The sequence below is a fragment of the Hakea prostrata genome, chromosome 8, assembly GCF_041222555.1.
Source record: "Hakea prostrata isolate BN-2017 chromosome 8, UWA_Hpros_2, whole genome shotgun sequence".
NCBI lineage: Eukaryota > Viridiplantae > Streptophyta > Magnoliopsida > Proteales > Proteaceae > Hakea > Hakea prostrata.
In genome coordinates, this window is record NC_142607.1 from 48,501,427 (window position 1) to 48,526,193 (window position 24,767).

General features: G+C 33.6%; 1 pseudogene; it reads right to left on the reverse strand.

Moving 5' to 3' along the window:
- Nucleotides 1-14,975: 14,975 nt before the first annotated feature.
- LOC149008321 (flavin-containing monooxygenase FMO GS-OX-like 9) lies at nt 14,976-22,442 on the reverse strand (annotated as a pseudogene).
- Between the last annotated feature and the right edge of the window lie 2,325 nt (nt 22,443-24,767).

Sequence of the window (24,767 nt, forward strand, 5' to 3'; positions counted from 1 at the left end):
ATTTTGTAGAAAAACAAATAAAACAGTGCAAATTGAAACCCCAAATAAACCAACCTAAAACGAAAAGTGACGGCCACGGCCCATATAGTGTGGCATGGGCTATTTAAATGGGCTTTGGTCTAAGTTTAAGCGAGATAAGTAGGGAATGGGCCTATATCGTTTAAATCATTCACCAAGAAAGGTTTATTTTTTATGTTTTTTCGTGTTTTTAATACCATCTTGAAGGATATAAACAAGAGATTCTCGCATATTTATGTTCATGAATCTCCCACAAAATCCAACATTTTTTCTCTAAATCTCTCAAGAAAATTAGTTGTGTTGAACTTGCAGAAGAACTATATTAGATAAGGAACAGAGGAAGAAGAAAGAGTTGTTACTACCAACAAGAATCGACAACCGATGATAATGTTAAACTTAACTAACCCATAAATAGGGGAGAAATTATAGGAAAAAGACTCAATTTATCATAAATTAACTAAAAGAAATTCAATGATTATGATTAGATCTAATAAAATTAATGGCAGAAATTTAAACATCCAACAAAAAAAACTTAAAATTTAAATTGATATTAGTAGGAATCCAAACTTTATGAGAAAGTTTAGGGATTCAAAAATAAAATTAAATGGTTACGATTAGATATGATAAAATGATGGCCGAAATTCTAAACAAGATTTAAATTTCCATTAATAGGAAATGAAATTTTAGGAGAAAGTTTAAGGATTAAAAAACAAAAAATTTAATTATTATGATTAGATCTAATAAAATCAATGGCTGAATTCTAATGAGATTTAAATTGTTAGTATAATCAAAATTTGTGGAGAAAGAAAGAACAACGAAATAAAAAAAAAAATTTAAATTATGCTTTATGAAAAGAATACTAGAAAACTCGTGAGAGTGAGAAAGAGAGTGAATACCTGATAAATGTGGAGAAGATTTAGGAAAACTCACAATTTCTGCTAACTACTCCAATTTTTTGTGAGACGTGTGAGAAAATAATGGGAGAAAAAAATAGGAAATAAAAGCGGAGATTCATGAGATAATAAATAAGAAAGAAAATATGAGAACCATTAGATAATGATTAAGAATGACTTTTGTACCCATCATCTTTATTTTAGGCTTTTTATTTTTAATTTTTGGAGGGGGCCAAATTGTGGTATTTCACATGTAAAATGAAATAAATACGGAAAAATATAAGGGTATTTAAAATTTTTAAAAAATTAGGGGCCTTGGCCCCCGGCTCCAAGCCACTAGTTACCTCTAGACTTGTAAATGGACCGGATTCAGCTCGGATACACTAGTATCCGAATCCGGCAAAAGTTTCGAGAAGACATCCGAATTCGAATATGAAACTTTATCGGATATCCGATAATAATCCGATTATTGATTGATAATTGTCACTTTTTACATTTTTTATTATAAATTTCTAATTTCCGATTACCGAATACCACTATCTGAATCCGATTATCATCTATTTTGAAAGAAAAAATGTTAAATACTTTACTCTATCCGGATAAAAATTTATTTGGATATTATCCGATCCCATAAGCAATTATCTGAATTTGAATTCCGTTGCTTAGCGGACGGATACAGATATTTTTCGGTAAGAAAAATTTCGGATACGGATAACCGTAAACGAATACGAATGCGAATTCGGAGGCGGATTTCCCTTAAACGAATACGAATGCGAATTCGGAGGCGGATTTCGGCTATCCATTTACAGGTCTAGTTACTGCCAACAAGAATATCAATGATAATAGGTTAAACTTAACTAACCCATAAATAATGGGAGAAAAAATAGTGTAAATGATAAGTCTCTGAATTCAAATTCAAATCCACCATAACTTATTCTATCCTTAATTGGTCTTTATCTCCAATCGATTAAGAAGAGTTTGAGTTATAGTTAAAATATCAACAAATTATAGAATTTGATTCGGAGACTTATCTTTTACAAATATGAATTTTATTGGACGATTTATATTTAATTAACAAATCTAACGGTGAATATTTAGAGTCGTCTAGTTAACCCATTCACATGGCCATTAGCTACACTTTAGCTTTAAATATTTAAAAGTCAAATTTCTAAGATTTTAGTTTCCTAGTTTGAAATGATTTCACAGTTAGGAGAGTTGGTATTAATTTAAGAGTCTTTGTAATTTTAGCTTTACAAAGCTCATTATAAGATCTTATGCCGAATTGATTCTTGGTATTAACGTTATCTGCATCAGGTTTCTTTGGGTTTTGAAGGATTAATTGTTTCCCATCAGCAGTGCATGTCGTTATCTGCATCAGGTTTCTTTGGGTTTTGAAGGATTAATTGTTTCCCATGCAGTGCATGTGTTCGTTGTCTTTGGGTTTTGAAGGATTAATTGTTTCCCATGCAGTGCATGTGTTCGTTCAACTTCCTCACATCAGTCGCACAAACTGAAAAACTGAGCAAAATTGCAGGATCACTTCTGTCGTGAGATCTTTTTCGCTTATAACTGTTACTCGAACCAAAAGGATCTCTCTTCTGTGATATATTGCAGGAAGAATGCCGCCTAGAAAGTTACCCAAAAAAAAGAAAAAGAAAAAAAGAAAAAAAAGAATGCCGTTTTTCAATTCTTTGTAAGTCTCTCTGGTAGGCTTCAGGGTTCTTTCTGTTTCGGCTCCTTCTTCTAGTTTTTATGGGTTTTCCTTATTTAAGCTGGATGAAGCATAACTGTGTGAGAGAGAGATCAAGTCTTGTATGCTTGAGATATTTTACTGATTTCATTGTAGTTCATGGATCTATTTTTTTAATAATTTGAATTTCTATTATACTTGCAATAGCTGTTTTGATGCTAAGAGTAGCAGAAGCTTTCATTGGTTTGATGTTGTCTTTTACCATATTAGAAATCTTGTTTCAGTTTCCTAATACTTTTCTTTGTCATACTACTTTCACTTGCAGATTGAGGGATCTTCCAGAAGATATAGTAGAAAGCATACTTTCGCGTATGTTAATCAGAGATGTGGTGAGGACCAGTGTTCTAGCAACTAACTGGAGATACAGATGGACCTCAATGCCTCGTCTCATATTCGATGATGAATGTATACCAGGTTTCAGTGGTTTAAAGGCTCATGCTAGGCTTGTGAGAATTATCAATCAGGTTCTCCTAGCTCATAAAGGTCCAATTCAGACATTAATTATCTCTAGTTCACATTTGCAAGCCTGCCCGGAGATAAACAGCTGGATTCATACCCTCTCATCGTCAAGTAGTTCTTTGGAAGAATTTAAACTAGTGATTTCTAAAAACTCCACTCATCGTCATATTGTTCCTCTGTGCTTGTTCTCCTTTAATCATTTGGTTTGTCTACAACTGGTTCACTGCGAAGTAATCATACCTCCTTCATCATCATTCAATAGCCTTAGCCGTCTTAGAAGTCTGGATTTTGAAAGTGTTACAGTCTGTAATACATCACTGAAATGTTTGATTTCTTCATGCCCTGCACTAGAAAGTTTAGAATTGAATGACATTGATGGTGTTACTTATTTGGAGATCAGCAACCCACAACTCAGGTTCTTGACTGTACGTAGAGGGTTCATTGTTGTATACCTCAATAATTTAAGATGTTTAGTTCGTGCGTTTTTCACTGCATCATCTGTGCCTCCCCCTGACCAACTGGCAACCTTCAATTTTAGTAAGTTTCTGGGCTCTCTACTCAGTGCTCAAGTGCTCCTCTTGGGAAGCCATTATATGAAGGTAATAGAACATGTGGTTTTCATATTCACTCTGTAATTTGTCAAAAATCCTTTATGTTTACTTCTGCTTGCATTCTATTGTAGGCCCTAGCAGAGAGTAATGTGGCAAGCAGGATCCCATCTACATATGTTCACTTGAGAAGCATCATATTCGACTTAAAAGCAGATGATATGAAACAGATTTCAGTTGCTAAATATTTACTTACCAGCTGCCCTAATTTGGATTATCTTGGTATCTGGGTAACTTACATCAAGCACTATCCTTTTTCCTTTTTGTTTTTTCATTGCACTTTCTTCTCATTAACTTATTTAATCTTCCAGTTCTGGCATGGTCACAACGCTCTCCTAAATCTACTTCCCCTAATTGTACCTCCCCTAAATCTGGAAGAAGCAAGATATCGGTTAGAGTTAGTGTCTTCATTCAATAGACTCCGGATTGTACATCTCTTCAATGTCTGTGGCACGGATATTGAGTTGGCACTTGTTCAATTTATTCTTGCCAATTCCCCAGCGCTCGAGAAAATGAAAATCAGACTTCCAAAGACAGGCACTAACACAGTGTTCAACTTCTCTTACGAGTTAATGCAATTCAGAAAAGCCTATCCAAGAGTGGAAATCACGTATATGGACACTACTACTTTTTGGGACTGGTTGCGTCAATTCACAAGGTAGAGCCTCACCAAGAGCAGAAATTGCGTATATAAAGCCTCATACATGATACTAGTTGATAAGCATTTGAGTTGTGTTCAAGGTCCCTCCTTCTTTTAAGTGTCTTAGGTGTCTGAAATCACATTTGTATGTTTTGAAGAAGAGTATTAATGTTGTCAATTGAGACTAGTGACCAAGGTTTTTAAGTTCTATAGTTTGCTAATAATTTCTTAGTATTTTATGTTTGCTGGACAATTTTCAGTTGTAAATCTCTCAAGTGTTGCACTTGACTAATTCTCCATTTAGGCATTGTGGATTTTTGAGTATGACACTGCTGCGTCTCAGTCACACAGATATGCTAATTCTGAATTTGTAAGAAAGCTGTAGATGGTAATATTTCAGCAATGCTTAGTGGGATATTATGTTTCTGGTTGAGCAATCTTGGATTCTTTGCATCCATTTTTCTGTATCTGTACTGTAGTTCATTATTATCCATTCTCTACAATTTTGATTTGTTTGGCTTCATTTGATTTTTTGATCTAACTTGTTTTAGTACTGCCACTTGTTTCCTAACTCGAGTTACCATCTAGCCATTGAGAGATTTGCCAGACTTGTTCTACAGAGAAAGATCAGATAGTCACATCATTATGACTTCTCTGTTTTATCAGTTTTGTCCTTGAATAGTCATGTTTCTCTGTTTCAGTGAACCTGGTTCTGCTAATCCACTTGCAGATTTCTCCTTAGGAACTGAATTAGCAATATTTCTAATGTTATTTTGTTGGACGTCAGAGAGCAAAGAAGATTGTGAAGGGGGGAATCCCTTCCCCACTATTTCATGTAAGGATTCAGTGCATAGTCAAAAGTCCTCCATGTCGTGAACTTCATTGAAGAAATTCTCTGCAGTATTTTCACCACAGAAGCTGCAATGCTCATGAACCGGTTTCTCAATGTTTTTTTTTCTTCAAAGAACCTTGGCATTTCAATGCCATACACATGAGCAATGAGCAAGAAACTTTGAAGTAATTCCTGCTGTCTTTGTTCAGTACAAGGGGCATTTGTAGGTGGATTTGGGACTTCATTAACATTAGTAAGATCAAAAGCCATTGGAATCTGAAAGAGATAATCATAGATTCAAGTAACATCAAGTAAAAGACCTTGTCTCTTTGGTGGAGTTGCTGATTTCGGCATTAGAAGGGAAAGAGTTGCTGGTTCAGATGATGAGCCAAATATCTTCAATCAGTCCAGTAAAGGGTCTCTTCACTAGTTTGGGGAAAATTGCATTCAGAATGTCTTTTTGTTGAACATCCAAGGGAGATTGTTCATCTATACTCACATTATGCCAACCGGGAAGGGTGCTATGTGTGGAGGGGTGGTGTCATTCCAAGGTTGGAGAAGGACCAAGTGATTCTTATATGTTCATGGCTATCCAAACAGGATGGCATGTTCAAACTTCACGACGAACCTGTCTTTAGCCCCTTCAAGAAGAAGCATCTCCTTGACCTGCAGTCCTTTGCTCTGCCAGGCTTTGGTGATCAAACGTTGTAGCTCGTATTGTTAGAACAAGCATGGGAATTTTTCAAAAACTCTAATTGATACCCGCACAAGAACTAGGATACAATATAACACCAATGTATATTGAAGAAAATCAATCCAAACACTAAAGCCTTCTGAGGATGAAGCCTTCTCCAATCTTGTCATCTTTCCTTCTGTGCCTCATTTTTGTGGAGAGAAACCATTTATGCCGTACAACCAATCCTTCTTTAGGATCCATTAGCTCAGAACTCCATGGGCACTCGAACTTTTTCTTTTGGATTCTTTCATTTTATTCAAACCTACCAATATAAATACTATGAAAATAAATGAAGCAAAACAAAACGTACTAAACTAATTCCCTGGCGAAAACGGTACGATTTGAAAACAATGGTGGGGACGAACAGTCTCCAATCTAGTTTAGCATGAAGGAGTCTCAAGGAATCTAATTTCCTTTATTTTTTCAAAATTTTCTCTTCTCACATGTGAAATATTACTATTTAGCCCTCAAAAAAATTTAGAACAAATTTTAAAAGTAAAATAATGGGTATAAATGTCATTTCTAGTTAAAAAATAACTCCTTAATATCCCTATTTATTCTCCTCTCTCTTTTGTCTCACATCTTTTCTTCGTATTTATTCTCATTCTATAAACGGTTAAGGGAAAATTTTAAAAAATATATATTATTAAATATTTAAAATGTCATTTCTAATGAAAACTAACTCCTCAGTCCCTATTTATTCTCTCATCTCTTCTCCCTCACATCTTTTCTTCCTATTTATTCTCCTTCTATAGATGGGTTAAGAGAAATTTTTGAAAATAATATATTATTAAATATTCAAAATGTCATTTCTAATGGAAAGTAACTCTTAAGTCCCTATTTATTCTCCCTCTCTTCTCTCTCACATCTTTTCTTCCTATTTATTCTCTTCTATAAATGTGGGTTAAGAGAAATTTTTGAAAAAAAAAAAATTATTAAAGAAGTTTCAAACTGTAACATGGTGGAATAGCTAAGATATTATAATTTTTCAATATACTTCATTAGAAGTAACTCAAGCAATTTTGAATCAAAAGATGTTTAAGAAGACAATGTCAAGTAAAGGGCACAATATGTTAAGGTTAAAACAAATTCTGTTAATAGAGGAATAAGTGTGAAGCTCCTGGTGTCGCTGGTACTTGAATTCTGAAATTCTTACTAGTCTCTTCAATAAAATTGTTAAATTTGGTTCCATTTTTCTCAATACTGACCTCAAGTCTCCCAAACCTGCCTCAAACCCACCATGATCTTTTTTTTTAACTCTCAGTCAATTCTTAAGATAACTTATGCAGCTCTGGTGACATAACCTCTTAACATAGCACCCAAGTTTTGAAAAATAAGATGAATGAGATAGGGGAAAATGGACTCTTCTCCCACTCTAGCTCTAATACTTCTCCAATGTAGCTTGTTCTGAATGAGGACCAATAAAGCAAGATTTGTTAATTTGGCTCATTAAAATACTCTTAATCACTCTAAAATAGTCAACAAGGAACACAAAATTAAAACATAATTCTATATAGCTACCAAGGAACGATAATTTGTTCATCTTGCCAGGTTCACTGCCCAGAACCATCAATTAATGCCTTGCATAGTAATAAACAATATACAATAATACTCTTCGGTCTTTATCTAGCCATTCACGCAACCCCATCTTCTCTTTGGGGTTGTGTGCATCACCTTGTATCTTTCTCTTTCTCTCTTTCTATCTTCTTCTTATTTCGGTGAAAATAGCAGCGGTTGGTATGCTCGTCTTCTCTTTTCTTTTTCTTTCTCTTTCTTTCTTCTTCTTCTTCTTTTCCTTTCAGGCGAAAATAGCAGCGGCTGGTACTGCTCATCTTCTGTCTTTTTTCTTTCTCTTTCTTTCTTCTTCTCCACTTTGGCGAAAATAGCAGTGGCTTCTATTGTTTGCCTTCTCCTTCAACGATCCGGCAATGATGAAGATAAATGGGATTTGAAGAAGATAAATAGGACTCCTACGGTCCTACCCACCTCAGACTCTCATAGCACAGAGCTGAAAGCTAAGAAGATCGTCAATAGAAGAAAAAAAAAAAAAAAAAAAAAAAAAAAAAAAGAAAGAAAAGAGGAGTTTTGAAGTTTCACCGGAAAATCCGCGATTCCCTCAGACTCTCATAGCATAGAGCAGAAAGCTAAGATCGTCAACAGAAGAAAAAAAAAGGGGTTTCCAAGTTTCGCCGGAAAATCGCAGTTCCGGCTAGATTTTGAAAATATCGGTGGTTTTTTATTTCACTCATTGAAGAACTAGGCGAATTTCGCCGATATATTGTTCTATGATAGCTACGAAGGCTCTTTTTGGTATTAATTATCATTCTCAATTATGAGGTTTTTACATTATTTTAAGTTATTTGGCATTTATTATCAGTTTTATGTTTATTTAAAATAATAGAAAAACTTCTAAAATCCATAATGAACTTATTGTTTATTATGAATTATGGTGAGAATTTCATTATCTTCATTTATGCACAATTTTACTTAAAATTGTACGGTTAAGGTGAGGGTAAAATAGTCAATATTTTCTTTTTAATAAAAACCATACTTTTTTCCTCTTTTATCACTTGCTCACTACTATTTACTAACAATTTTTTATTTTGACACCAAACTTATTTTTCATTCCATAATTTATTTTTGACAAAATTCACCCAATCATTTTTCATTCTAGACCAATAATGAATTCTTGTACTTATTTCTTTTAAATAGGCATAATAGAGAATGAGAATTGATACAAAAAAGAGCCTAAGTTTCCTAGTCTAAATTAAATGCTGAACTTTACTACAAATGTTGTTCACTAGCTATACCCTCCCCTCTCCATAATGGGCCTAAAAACTAAGCCCATTTAATTCATCGAAAAAAATATGTAAATCCATTAACATCAACAAACCCCAAATAAGAAGCCTTTATGTCCATTGAACCACCCATTGGCCAAAATAAAGTATTCCGCCGCCTCTTTTGATTCAATTATTAAAGATTCTTAATTACATCAACCAGCTCCCTTTCTATTCTTCTTTTCTCCTTGCCGCAGAATTCCCCAATTTTCTATTAAACCCCCATCCTCTATACAATTTTCTATTAAACCCCCATCCTCTATACAATCAGTCTTAGGACTATAGCATCCCTTCCCCTACCGTAACCCTAACCCTAATCCTATAAAGCTTGAAAATTCAGAAAACCCTAGCTTTTGAAATTCTGCAATTACAATCTTATTGAAAACAGAATATGTCCTCTTAATTTCCGTAATCCGACTCCAACATATACTTAGTCTTCCCTCTCAATGCCCAAGGATTGGACTTCAACTTAACCTTGGTTGCAACACTTTTTGGGTGTTTTAAGTACAAGTTTCAGCTAATGTTTCTGTGGACTATACTAGGTCTTTGGTGGGGCTTTGCTGATGGGGCTAGTGCTTGCGCTGGTAGTACACAGGGCTAATGCTTGCATAGGTCGCACTAGCTAAAAAGTTTGAACATTGCGTAGTGGGCGCTAGGTCGCCGCTACTGTATCGCCTCTTTTATTTACCTATATATATATATATATATACAAGTTTCAGCCGTTGTCCAATTTTGATATTCAGATTTGGATCTCAAACCCTAATTGACCTATTGTGAGAATAATAAGAAGATCATCTGTGGTCTTTTCTTTAAGAGATTTATTGCAACCCCCACCAAATTCTTTGAACCTTCACTATCTGAATGCTTGAGAACCGAGGTTCTCATCTCTCTTAGACTCTAAAGGATTCAGATTGTTAGGGACCCTCCATCACAGAACAGGACACCAACGGAAACGACTAACACCAACGGAAACGACTAGATTACCGTATCCAAGAAAACCAGAGACGGACCTGGCAGGTCAAAGAGTAATCGGTAATCCCAAGTTCATCCTTGGCCCTAGTTATGGCAAGAATAGTTTTAAACAGAAAAACATATAAAATAATGCAAATTGAAACTGAACCAAATAAACCAACCTAAAACGAAAAGTAACGGCCATGGCCATATAGTGTGGCATGGGCTATTTAAATGGGCTTTGGTCCAAGTTTAAGCGAGATAAGTAGGAAATGGGCCTATATCGTTTAAATCATTCACCTGGTTTAATTTTTGTTTTTCTTTTTTCTTTTTTAATTTTTTTAGTTTAAATAAGAAGGAACAGTTTAATTTAGAATCTGTCTTGGTTTATTTTTTATTTTAAATATTTTCGAATTTCTAGGATTCTAGTTTCCTAGTTTGAAAGGGTTTCTCGGTTAGCAAAGTTGGTCTTAATTCTTAAATTAGAAGTCTTTGTAATTTTAGCTTTACAAAGCTTAGTATAAAATCTTATGCCTTGTGCCGAATTGATTGTTGGAGTTACATTTTCCGCATCAGGTTTCTTTGGGTTTTGAAGGATTAATTGCTTCCCATTAGTAGTGCTATCACTAGCACAAACTGAAAAACTGAGATCTTTTTCGCTTACAACTACTACTCGAACCAAAATAATCTCTTTTCTGTGATATATTGCATGAAGAATGCCGCCTATCAATTCTTTGTAAGTCTCTCTGGCAGGCTTCAGGGTTCTTTCTGTTTATGCTTCTTCTTCTAGTTTTAATGGGATTCCATATTCAAGCTGGATGAAGCATAACAGAGAGAGATGGGTCTATTTTTTAATAATTTGAATTTCTATTATACTTGCAATAGCTGTTTTGATGCTAAGAGTAGCAGAAGCTTTCATTGGTTTGATGTTGTCTTTTATCATATTAGAACTCTGGTTTCAGTTTCCTAATATTTATCTTTGTCATACTTTCACTTGCAGATTGAGTGATCTTCCAGAAGATATAATAGAAAACATATTTTTGCGTATATTAATCAGAGATGTGGTGAGGACCAGTGTTCTAGCAACTAACTGGAGATACAGATGGACCTCAGTGCCTCATCTCATATTCAATGATGAATGTATACCAGGTTTCAGTGGTTTAAAGGCTCATGCTAGGCTTGTGAGAATTATCAATCAGGTTCTCCTAATTCATAAAGGTCCAATTCAGACATTAATTATCTCTAGTTCGCATTTGCAAGCCTGCCCGGAGATTAACAGTTGGATTCTTTACCTCTCATTGTCTAGTAGTTCTTTGAAAGAATTTAAACTAGAGATTTCTAAAAACTCCCCTCATCGTCATATTGTTCCTCTGTGCTTGTTCTCCTTTAATCATTTGATTTGTCTTCAACTGGTTCACTGCAAAGTAATCATACCTCCTTCATCATCATTCAATAGCCTTAGCCGTCTTAGAAGTCTGGATTTTCGAAGTGTTACAGTCTGTAATACATCACTGAAATGTTTGATTTCTTCATGCCCTGCACTAGAAAGTTTAAAATTGAATGACATTGATGGTGTTACTTATTTGGAGATCAGCAATCCACAACTCAGGTTCTTGACTGTACGTGGAGGGTTCATTGTTGTATACCTCAATAATTTAAGCGGTTTAGTTCGTGCGATTTTCACTGCATCATCTGTGCCTCCCCCTGACCAACTGGCAACCTTCAATTTTAGTAAGTTTCTGGGCTCTCTACTTAGTGCTCAAGTGCTCTGCTTGGAAGGCCATTATATGAAGGTAATAGAACATGTGGTTTTCATATTCACTCTGTAATTTGTTAAAAATCTTTTATGTTTACTTCTGCTTGCATTCTATTGTAGGCCCTAGCCGATAGTAATGTGGCAAGCAGGAGCCCATCTACATATGTTCACTTGAGGAGCATCACATTCCACTTAAATGCAGATGATATGAAACAGATTTCAGTTGCTAAATGTTTACTTACCAGCTGCCCTAATTTGGATTATGTTGGCATCTCGGTAACTTACATCTAGCAGCACTATCCTTTTTCCTTTTTGTTTTTTCATTGCTCTTTCTTCTCATTAACTTATTTAATCTTCCAGCTCTGGCATGGTCATAAACCTCTCCTAAATCTGGAAGAAGCAAGATATCGGTTAGAGTTAGTGTCTTCATTCAATAGACTCCGGATTGTACATCTCTTCAATGTCCGTGGCACGGATATTGAGTTGGCACTTGTTCAATTTATTCTTGCCAATTCCCCAGCGCTCGAGAAAATGAAAATTAGACTTCCAAAGACAGGCACTAACGCAGTGTTCAACTTCTCTTACGAGTTAATGCAATTCAGAAAAGCCTATCCAAGAGTGGAAATCACGTATATGGACACTACTACTTTTTGGGACTGGTTGCGTCAATTCATAAGGTAGAGCCTCACCAAGAGCAGAAATTGCGTATATAAAGCCTCATACATGATACTAGTTGATAAGCATTTGAGTTGTGTTCAAGGTTCGTCCTTCTTTTAAGTGTCTTAGGTGTCTGAAATCACATTTGTATGTTTTGAAGAACAGTATTAATGTTGTCAATTGAGACTAGTGACCAAGGTTTTAAGTTCTATAGTTTGCTAATAATTTCTTAGCATTTCATGTTTGCCGGACAATTTTCAGTTGTACTCTCAAGTGTTGCACTTGACTAATTCTCCATTTAGGCATTGTGGATTTTTGAGTATGACACTGTTGTGTCTCAGTCACACAGGTATGCTAGTTCTGAATTTGTAAGAAAGCTGTAGATGGTAAGATTTCAGCAATGCTTAGTAGGATTTTATGTTTCTGGTTGAGCAATGTTGGATTCTTTGCATCCATTTTTCTGTATCTGTACTGTAGTTCATTTTTATCCGTTCTCTAAAATTCTGATTTGTTTGGCTTCATTTCATTTTTTGATCTAACTTGTTTTAGTACTGCCACTTGTTTCCTAACTCAAGTTACCATCTAGCCATTGAGAGATTTGCCAGACTTGTTCAACAGAGAAAGATCATTGGATCAGATAGTCACATCATTATGACTTCTCTGTTTTATCAGTTTTGTCCTTGAATAGTCCTGTTTCTCTGTTTCAGTGAACCTGGTTCTGCTAATCCACATGCAGATTTCTCCTTAGGAACTGAATTAGCAATATTTCTACTGATGGAAAATGGTTAGATTAGAAATACTATTTTCTGATAGTTCAGCTTGCGGCATGCAAGGTGTAGGTGTTACAGAGGGATTACTTTGATTCTTTTTATTCTCACTGACCTAATGATTCCAAAGGCTGGATTGATTGTCAGTTGTAGGAGTTGATTTTGGCAAAGGTGATCCAAGCCCAGGCCTTTTGGTCTTCATATGGTGTGGAGGATTTTTATTAAAATCTTAGATTAATGTTTTTTCGTTGAAGTTAGAGAGCAAAGAAGATTGTGAAGGGGGGGGGGGGAAATCCCTTCCCCATTATTTCAAGTAAGGACTCAGTGCATAGTCAAAAGTCCTCCATGTTGTGAACTTCATTGAAGAAATTCTCTGCAGTATTTTCACCACAGAAGCTGCAATGCTTATGAACCGGTTTCTCAATGTTTTTTTTTCTTTCAAAGAACCTTGGCATTTCAATGCCATACACATGAGCAATGAGCAAGAAACTTTGAAATAATTCCTGCTGTCTTTGTTCAGTACAAGGGGTATTTGTAGGTGGATTTGGGACTTCATTAACATTAGTAAGATCAAAAGCCACTGCAATCTGAAAGAGATCATCATAGATTCAAGTAACATCAAGTAAAAGACCTTGTCTCTTGGTGGAGTTGCTGATTACGGCATTAGAAGGGAAAGAGTTTCTGGTTCAGAAGATGAGCCATACATCTTCATCAGTCCAGTAATGGTCTCTTTGAATCGTGTGTTGGTGGAGAAAACCGTTCCTCCATAAAAAACAGAGGCCAGAATTTTGCTTCCTGAGAAAACATCCAAGCTGAACTTGGTAGAGTTGTTGCGGTGGATCCTGGATATCATGATAAGGATGGGAAACTTATTCCTATTGTTGTAAAAGAGGGAGACTACAACAGTAAACTCAGGTGATAAAAGAGTACCATCTGTATAGAGATGATGATATACTGGGCACACTGCATGGCTGATGTATCTTATGGACCCTAACCAGGTTAGAGAGAAATTTTATGGTGGATCCCATTGGAATGAGGCAGTTTTTAATATGTAGAAGAGTTATTGATGCTGCATATTAACAAGTTGTGGTCAGGTTTAGAATTTGTGAAAACACTTGCCATAAGCATAATTGGAGAAAAGATTTAAGAAGTTAAAGAATTTCTTTGGATCCTTTCTTGAGTGAAAATATAGCATGCTTCCTCTTTTGTGGTATTCAAGGAACAGTTGGTGGTGATTCAAGCCCTGCAAATTGGCTGATTATTCCTGAAGTATGTTAGGCCCCTGACTCGAGTCTACACCAGAAAGAACCATCACAGCAGCAGGGCCAACCAATGAATGAAACTAATTTTGCTGTCAGTTACATGGTCTTACTGGGAGTCAGGGAGTTAGTTGCTTCTGATGTTTTTGTTTGGGGGGGGGGGGGGGGGAAGAGAGAGGGGAGATTTCTTAGAATTGGGTTTGGGCAAGGAGACTTGCAGGAGAGTACTGGCTTCTCATAGGCAAGGTGGTGTTACTTGGTTTCTGTTAACACTATAATCTAATAATCTGTACTTGCTGTTTTGTTCTATTCTGGGCTGAACTAATCCAATCTAAGGTCTAATTGCAAGTGATTCTAAAGGAAAGATAACCCTGCTGCCATTGGGTTCCTAACAAAGTATCAGTGTAATTCGAAATTCTAGCATCTTTGGTTTACCCATAAAACAAGAACTGAAATGAATCCCTTCATTGAAAATTAGGAAGTATGTCTAGACATTAGTTTCTCGCCTTCATTGTTCTAGTTTCTGTTCTTTGTACCGAAGTGCAATCTAAATACGTAATTGAATCAAAAGAATCTTGGTGGATTTGCACCACCATCCTCTTGTAAGATGCTTATGTTCCAAGTGCTCTACTCATTGAACTAATGATTCACTGCTTCAGACTTTATCAAAACAATTTTTTATCAATAAGAAATTGTATATAGAGGTGTGTACTCACATGTATATCCACCCGGTTTGTTAGGTATCAAGCATTGTCCTTGCAAGAACCAAAACCAAAGAATGAATAAACAGGAGAGAATTGGTTACCTCAAAGTCACCAAATATCATGTGTATTGTGCTTTGGCAATGCCTGCAACTTCCCTTGAGTGACAAAATTCCTTGATGGAATGCATCATTTCATCCTAAGATGGCAGTGTTCTTTTCCTGCACATGAGTTGAGCAATTCATTTTGATTGTGATTCAAAGAAAGGGAAGCCTATGATCTATTTATTCAAAGTCGAAAGAGAATTTGTCAATGACTTCTCCTTAGTGATGCATGGTTTAGATCTCCCATTTTAGTATAGGTTGAGATTGAAAACACACAGTTCACACTTCACAGGTAATGATATTTACCTTCCTGGGCATGCCAACAAATTAGAGAGAAGGACAAGTGATGGTGGGAATGCATGCTCATATAATCAAATTCATATTAATACAATTCTTGCGTCTTTTCTCTTCCCCATAGTCTGAAGGAGTTAGCTATGTTTAAGTTTGGATGATACATTTTACTGACTGTTATAGTGAGAGAAACCCCATTATAGTCAATATGATAGTTACCCAGTACAGTAAATGATGGAATCTGCAATTACCCAAGAGCCATCAACAAATTGAACTCATCTCAGCATATCCAATTTTCTCTGATTACAGTTTTCCTTCAATGGAAATGTAGTCAGGGCAAGCAAGTGTAGTTCCTGGAGATTTTTCCTTTACACTGTTCTTAAATGGAAGCAAACAGAGTGAGGGAGTACCTATCTATGTATGTAGGTGCTAGTTGTCATATTTGTTTGTTACTTTAGCTAAGCCCCTTGAAATTTTCAGGGATTTTGCACTGAGATGAATTTCTTTGGCTATTTCAACAAGTTGTATTGATAGATTTTGTCCACTCATTGAATTTCCAATCACCAGCACAACCCATAAAATGAGAACTCTTCGTTAATACATTCAGTTCTAAATTTAAGATGATAATCTATTGATCAACATTGACAGCAAAAGAATAAAATGCTGATCAAAACACAATCTCAGGGAGAATGCTTTCATTAGCCAAAACAAGGAAAAGAGAAAAAACTAATGGATGATTTGTAATCTCATTCCTGAATGGCTCTGGAACCCTGTAAATGTGGCTGTGCATCCTTTTCCATGCATCAATTCTTTAATGGTTGCGTAAAACTGAGAAAGACATGTTACCTTTAATTGTGGGCAACCAAAGCTGAGAATAATGAACTGTGGCTACCACAACTGCATCAAATTCTTCTTCCATTACCTTCTCAGACTTTCCATACCCATGTCATGTACCTCTTCAATTCATCAATTAGTAGCCTTATTCAAAATGACTTGAAAAGTCCTTGATATATCTAGGTAGGAGACGGAGCTTAGATGAACACAAACCCCTTGTGTCAAGTATTCATTTGTATAAAATATTTTAGGAGAACAAATAAAGTTGAAAAGTAAATAACGAAGTCAAGAAGATACGGTTCTACAGTGACGAATCTAATATCTGGCGAGTGAACTGGGGTTGTGAATGTCTCCTATCGCTTGACTTGTGTAGAATGAAGAAGAACCGAAGTCGTCGTCTTCTTCTTTTTCTTTTTCTTTCTTCTTCTCCTTCTTTCTTTCTTTCTTTCTTTCTTTTTTTTTTTTTAATGCAAAAAATAATAATAAAAAATTTTTAATTACTGGTGGAGTTGTTACAGAAATATCTCATATCGGAGAGGTTTGTCTCTCTTCCATCAAAATGAGGGGATTAATTCTAATAGCAGTTTTCTAAAGGATGAATCGAATATTATAAATTATAATGTTATTTGTGCTTTCAAATTATACTTATTATATATATAGTAATTAATTAGTTTTCAAATTTGTGTACAAAATTTCTAATATCATAATACTCTGTCTATAGTATTCTTTTTTTTGGCCAAATTTAACTTCTTCTTTTTTTGCATTTTTTTATGTGGTTCATCCGGGCCAGCTTGAGCGCACCACGATTACATCCTCAAATTTCTAAAATCATAATACTCTGCCTATAGTATTTGATCATTCGATAAAACTTGTCGAAACTAAATTGGATCAGCTCTCAACCAAATAAACTAATTAAATAAAATAATAATATATGACATTAGTTATGAGGTTGTTAGATGTATTATGAAAGCAAATAATATTTTGAATTGTATAATGTGAAGTAATGAATTAAATTAACACAAAAAAAATTGTTTAAAATTGCGATAAATGCTAATCACGTGAGACATTTTAAAAGTATATCATTTCTTTTTTATTGTTCCTTAGTAATTTTGAACTACTTTATTTATACACTATGCATGATATTTATTGGAAAAACTTTAGGGACACTCCAAGATAATTGGCGAACAACATAATACCCAAAAACTATGCCAAATTGGCAATGACTTCCTTTTTTTCATTAGAAATATTAATTAGATAAAATAAATGACAAATATACATTAGTTGTATTGTTCTAGATCTTATAATATAAAATGAAGAATTAAAAATAAATCAACAAGATGAAATTAATGATTCAATCTTTTTTGGGGCAACATTGTAAAATAACAAGAGATTAATAGTAGTATATGAATAATGAGATTATTTAAGGATGACTTAATGAAATTTGCTAATAGGAGTATATCATTGTGAAAATTTAAAAGATTTCTTTAGTTGTTTTTGTCAAGTTGATATCTTTTTGAAGTGTCCATCATTTTTTGCGAAATGTTTTGAAGTGTTTCTTAATTTTTTTTTTTAAGAAATAGATTATGCATGATTGAGGATAATAAATAATCATACAAAAATCACATTAATAATCAAAATGTTTGCGGCTATTGTATTTAGTTATAATTCAACACAATGATTTTCAATTTATCATTTTTTGAAGAATATGATTGACAAACTGAAGGAAATTGAAATACTATTAACCTATAAGAAGAAAATCTCAGGTAAATTTTTATTTCTAATGTCATAACAATACGAATTAAATTATACTATTTAGTTTTAATTAGTTGAATGATTTTTCAAATTCTTCAATTACAAAATATAATGTATTTCAATATTTATATTAGGTGCTTCAAGCCTTTTTATTTTTATTTTTTATTATGAATTATAACTTTGAAGTTTAACTAAAATAGAAAAAAAGAACTATAATAGGACTTTAAGAGGACTTATATTGAAATTATTGTGGTATAAAGTTAATTTGATAAGAGGACTTTTTATATATATATATATATATATATATATATATATATATATATATATATATATATATATATATATATATATATATATATATATATATATATATATATATATATATATATATATATATATAGTGAAAATTTATACGTGCAAATGCATGTGCAACTATATATGAGAAAAAAAATGAAAGAAAAATAGTGAAATATAAATTTGAAAAAAATAGATAAGAAGACCATCATACTAAACAGTAATTTATCTATGAATTTCAAAATAATTAATTGATATCTATAACATCATACATTTTATTCTTAATGGTATTGCTTAACCTAAATAACAATAAAGTTGTTATGTATATCATTCTAATGCTTAGATGTTCATTTGGATATGATTTTATATATTTTTTTAATTTTTTTTATTGTTTTTTAAAAAATTACTCAATTGTACAGTATTTCATTATTTTATTAAGAAAAATATATATCTTACAAAATATAAAGATTCGTATCTCAACTCATATTCTATTATTATTTAAAAAAATACAAAGACTGAATAAAATAAAATGAAATTGTTTGGTCAACAATAAATTTTTTTTAAGGAGATGAATAGATTCTGATAAAAAAATAGATATAGAAATCGAGAGATTCAAATTTAAGAAAAATTTTAAATTATTATTATTATTATTTTTTTTTTTTGAGATACAAAGAATTCAATTAAGAGAATTATTTTTAAGACAACTAATCTATCAAGAATATTCTTTTATTATTTTTAATGAATATATATTTATTTACTTTTGTACCGACCTTGAGAGAACAATAACGAATCCAATCACTCCTATTGTTCTCTCTTTATGAACCGCCATTCTCCGAGTCATGAACTTTGAATGCGTTAATTAGATTCTATCACACATTAGACAATGTAATAATATTACTTAATATTTTTTCTAAAATAAATTAAAATTTTTTTTATATTTATTTATTTATTATTTTTATTTACGGGGATCTTTTCACCAAAAGTTTCATTTCTAATTTCCACCAAAAAAAAATTAGTTTGGTATTTTAAAATAATCACATTATACTTTATTTTTGTTCTTTTCAATTGAATAAATAAAAATTCCCCCCCCTAAAATCACATTTGTTGGAGAATTAGAAATAAAACTTTTGAGAGTAGAATGAAAATAAATAGGGTAAATATCACTTACTTCTCCACTTAATTGACCAAATGGCATTCAGGCCCTTTTAGATGGAAAATATCACTTATCTCCTCTCTTACATAGGAAAGTTATCAAATGCTTCTCTTTTGATAGTTTTTTTCCATTAAGTTCTAACTTTACCGTTAAATGTTTTTCTAAAATTCCAAACTATCTTAAATTAAAAAATATTTTAATTTAAATTTCAAATTATCTTTAAGTAATATTATTATTAAAATCTCAAAATACCTTTAATTATCTTTGTAGTTAAAATATTAAATTAACATTAATTAATTTTATTCCAAGACCCACAAATACCCCCCAATGTCTTTTAATTTAGATGCACTTTTTCATTAGGAAAGAAAAAGAAACAAACCTAAGAAAGACGTTTAAATTATTTTGATTGATTTTTTTTGTCTTTTATTCTATTCAAAAAGAAATGTATAGATAAAGAGCATAAGATCATTTTGAAAATTTAATAAAAAAATTAATTAAGGATAATTTAGGGTTTTAACTATTAAAATAATTGAAGGTATTTTATATTTTAATAATAATATTAACTAAGAATATTTTAAGATTTTAACTAGTAAAGGTAATTTAAAATGTAAATTAAAAAATATTTTTAATTGAGGGTAATTTGGAATTTTTAAAAATTTAAAAGGTAAATATAGAATTTAATAAATTAATAGAAGGAAGTGTTTGATAACTATGCTAACTAAGATGTGAAATAAGTGATATTATCCAGCTAAGAAAGGGTCTAAGTGTCATTTAGTCAACTAAGAAGGAAGGTAAGCGATATTTTCCGTTATGTCAATGCTCCCTTAGCAACACATTTTCCGTTATCTCAATGCTCTTTTAACACCTGAAGTCGACCTCCATTGTCTATAAATCTTGGAAGCCAAGGGAAAGTCGACCATCAGAACCAACTCTAGAGCTTCTTTGTTTTCTCAATCCTTCGTTCTTACCAGAAAAGGGTTCTTCCATTCTGTTTTTCTTTCTTCTCTGGGAAACTATGTTTGCAGGTTTCTTATTTATTTCCTTCTATATATTCAGCCTTGTTGTTCCTCTACGTTTTATTGCATCTGTGCATGGTTTTTTATTTTAAGATGAGATGTTGTCTTTCTTAGCTTTCGATTGGTTCCTAACCTTGACTGATGATGATTAGAGCAATATTCCTAACCTTGTGGACTGATGGGTGGTGGTGGTGGTGGTGGTGTTGTTTGGTTGGGAGTGGAGTACTACTGGCGGTGGAGGTGGAGTCAGCTCCCTTCCTAGTACCAGGATTTAGTTCTTTCCACTATCTTCAACCTGGGTTTCCTTCCAACCGATTTGAGTTCCCTTCTTCCCACACTCATTCAAATCGATTTACTAGAACTTCGTCTTCCTTCATTTGAAAAAATATGGCATGCAAAAGCAGCTTGCCTGTAATCCCTTGAAAGTTTGAGTCACCTTTGGATATCTTCTTTCTTCTATCACTTCTTTGTTGCTGTCATTCATCCATTACCTTCTCCGCTTTGTCTCTTTTCTTCGCTCCTTAGGTGTTTTAGTGACTTTTGCAAAAAAAAATTCTTTTCTGTCAATGGTGGTGAGGCTCGCTAATTGCCGCGACTCTAAACACTTTTGTTATATTTTACTAATTTCAGCTGTTGGATTTTAACTTATATAGGTGTGGAGCATCTATGGAGAACTGCATGGTGGATGGAAAGAGGAATAAACACGATATTTTTTTTTAAGTAATTAATTCTTTTTGGGTTGTTATTATCAGGCTCGGAGCAACACTGTGAGACTAATGGAGGCGCTGAGTCAAGACATTCAATGGTTGGCTTATTGTAAATTAGTAAATTACTGAGGGTTTTTTCTAACATATCGCTGTAAAACATCCAACACATCGCCGATGATACGACACTATCATATAAAAAAAACAACAATTCTGGAAAATGCCTAATTATAGCCCAGCACAATCTCCAACAATTGATTGAGAAGGAAGAGAAAGTGGTGGATTTAGCAATTTTGGAGGAAAAACTGGAGAATTTCAAGGTTGTTGTCAACCCATCGCTGGACGACTTGCAGCTCCTCCAGAAACAATTGACGTTGGAGAAGCTCAAATATCAAATGAATGCACTTTTTGATAAGTTCGCGTATGTGAAATTCTCAAGGGCCATGTTAAAAGTTATATCTTTCATCACTCTTTTGTTTTTGTGGAATTTTCTTTGGTCATTGTTATTATCTTATTGGCACTATTTTTCTAAGTGTCGCCTCGTGTGTTATTCGTAACGGCAGCACTTATTTCAGGATGGTATGGAGCATCTTTCTATAAATGGTTTGATTCATTTTGGACAGACTAACTGTGAGGATGCTGTTGGAAGTAGAGATGAAACTACTTGCCTCAATGATACTTATAACTAATGATATAAGGAAGAACTTGGTTGATATTAAGGTGGCTGCTGCGAATTTTTATCCACTCCAGTACTGACACCCTCCCATTCCCTCCAGTCCCCCGTTAAATTTTAGGCACATGGATCATTCCAATCGGATGAATAAAAATTCATCTGAAAAACGCACTTATTTCCCCAATTCTCTCTCCTCTCCTTCACCGTCTCCATCTTCTCGCCGGCCAACGGCGTCTTACCGATAAATCGGTGCAGCTATCGGTGGAAATAAGAACGGCGACGATCACCTTAAACATCTTTCTCTTCCAGCTCGGCGACGTCCATGGCTTGCTCGCATGTATCTGGGATAGTGCTCCAAGTCGGTCAAAAACCCCACCATTGCTTCCTAAAATGAAATCCCTACAGCCAAAATTGAACACAATTCCAAATTTCAGATTTAAACTTGTTCACGAAAAAATGAAGTTCCTCATCTCCCATAGATCCGTGCTTATGTGGAGCCGGTGCATGTGAATCTACGAAGGCAATGGAACCTGGTCTGGTGTATGACATCTTGACATACGACTGCGTGGATTTCCTCTGCAACTTCAATTACTTGGAGAAGAACATCCAAGCTGTCCCCAGGAAGAACGCGGATCTTCAAGAAAATTTTGGCTCTAACCTTCAACACAAAGCCAACGACATCAGACGAGAGAGAAACATTTTCGGTCAATAGATAAGCCAAGCACTCGTCGGGGAGATCGGAGACGTAGTTAGACATTGGAGACAGAATGGATTTTCCTTGAGAGAAAATTAACCATATTATTTATGAAGGGGAAAAAGTGTTAGAACTAGAAGACTAGAGGCACAATATATACAGACCAATATCAGATATACAGACCAATATCAGACAAAGCGAGACAGTATACAAAATAATATACCTTATGTCATAACCTTACCCGAATGAAGTAGGAAAAGTAGAAACAGAATGGATTTTCCTTGAGAGAAAATTAAACATATTATTTATGAAGGGAAAAAGTGTTAAAACTAGAAGACTAGAGGCACAGTATAGACAGACCAATATCAGACAAAGAGAGACAGTATACAAAATAATATACCTTATGTCATAACCACTTATCCGAATGAAGTAGGAAAAGCAGAAACAGAATCCGCACGAGCTCGAACAGGGTGAGTTGAGGCGTACGTATCATACTTTTCCTTAAGGTATTTGAACGCCCCCTTTAGTGTAGATTGGGTTTGACCTTGACATTCTCACCTCCAATATACAACAACTTCTTCGATCGCGAAGGCTTGCACTCCAACGAGTCTACTTGCAAAGGAGATACGAAGGTAGTATACAAGCACAGTAATGAAGAAAAATAAAACGGAAAGTTTTCTAATTTTAGAATACAAAATTTCTGTTTTTTCACCAAAATCAAAGTGAGACTTTTGTTCAAAACTTCTCCTCTATTTATAAGCTCGCATGGACACCTTCAGAGAGTTACATCTATACTTAAGGTCACCTCCTTACAGCAAAACCCAAAACATGTACTGCAGGTAGCTTTGTCTTTATTTAAATTTCATCTTTTTTGTAAAAGCATTTACTCTTCTTTTTCCGCAAATCTTTCACTTGATTGTTGTATCCTTTGTCTTTATTTAAATGTCATCTTTTTTGTATTAGCTTTGTTGTCATTTTATTTTTTACACATAAATTATTGGTATCTTTTTTATATATTTTATTTATTTAAATGCGTAAAATTAAATCGAAATTGTTTTTCCTAGAAAAGAGAGTTTTTGAGGCAAATCTTTTTCTGTCCTTATTTTTCTTTGAAGTACCTTCAATTTTGGACTATCTATTATTTCTTTACCTACTTTTGAGTGGATACTTTTGAATTATCTTCCTAAGTCCTATCTTTAACTCAACGATTTTGTTTCTTTTTTTCCTATTTGAATTTTTGAAGAAACAATAATATTTTAATAATTTATATTTTTGATAAAATAAAAATACGATTAATCGTATTCTCTTAATAATTAAAATAATGAAATAAGAAACTAAAATCCTTATTTTAGATTCTATTAGTATTTTTGACATTTTAGTTACTAATTAATTACCTTTAGAAAAATTTAAAAAAAAAAATCTTCCTACATCCTATCTTTCCCTCAGCGATTTTATATTTTCTATTTTGGTAAAATAAAAATACGATCAATCTCGTACTCTCTTAATAAATAAAGTAATAAAATAAGAAACTAAAATTCCTTATTTGATATTACATTACTATTTTATTTTATTTCTTTTTTAAGAAAAGATAATCAAATCAAGAAGGTGAATTTTCTCCATCCCCACGATTTTAGTTTTCATTTTTATATTGTAAAAAAAATAATATAATTCTCTCCCTTTCTTACAAAATCCATATTCCTTTTTGTAAAGCCAAAATCCTTATATGGGATTCTTTTCTTTTTCTTTTTTTTTTAACTTACAATTATCCGAATATTCTTGATAGATTGTTGCCTTACAAACCTCATTCCTCTTATCTAAAATCTAAAATCCAAAATCCAAAAAAAAAAAATAAAAAAAAATAACTCCACTACTACAATTGGAAATCCAACTCTCCTCCAATTGTTATTAGGCTTCCACTATCCAACGAATTCGCTTACAACCTTGCTTACTGTTGAAACTTCTACCTTCCCTAGGGGAGGTCTTGGGTTCGCACCCACTCGGCGGCATTAATGTTTAAAGCTCCCCTGAGGATACAATTGTGGTGCGCACAAGCTGGCCCGGATGAACCTCAAATCACAAAAAAAAAAAAAAAAAAAAAGAAGAAGAAGAAGAAGAAGAAGAAGAAGAAGAAGAAGAAGAAGATCTTGAAGCCCTAACTTGCTGCTAGATCTTAACTTTTGTTTTTTCATTTTCAAATTCAGGAACCCTAAATCTGTTATCGGAGAGCATTGGTTTCTATTGCGAGAGATGAGGATATTCAGGAAACTAAGGCCTTATTGGATATAATCTACGAGAAGTATTCAAATTTTGGTGTTTGGAATTCTCCCCTCCATTATTCTGCAACTTAAGGCCACCTGAGGTAATATACATATTATTTCTCTGTTGTAT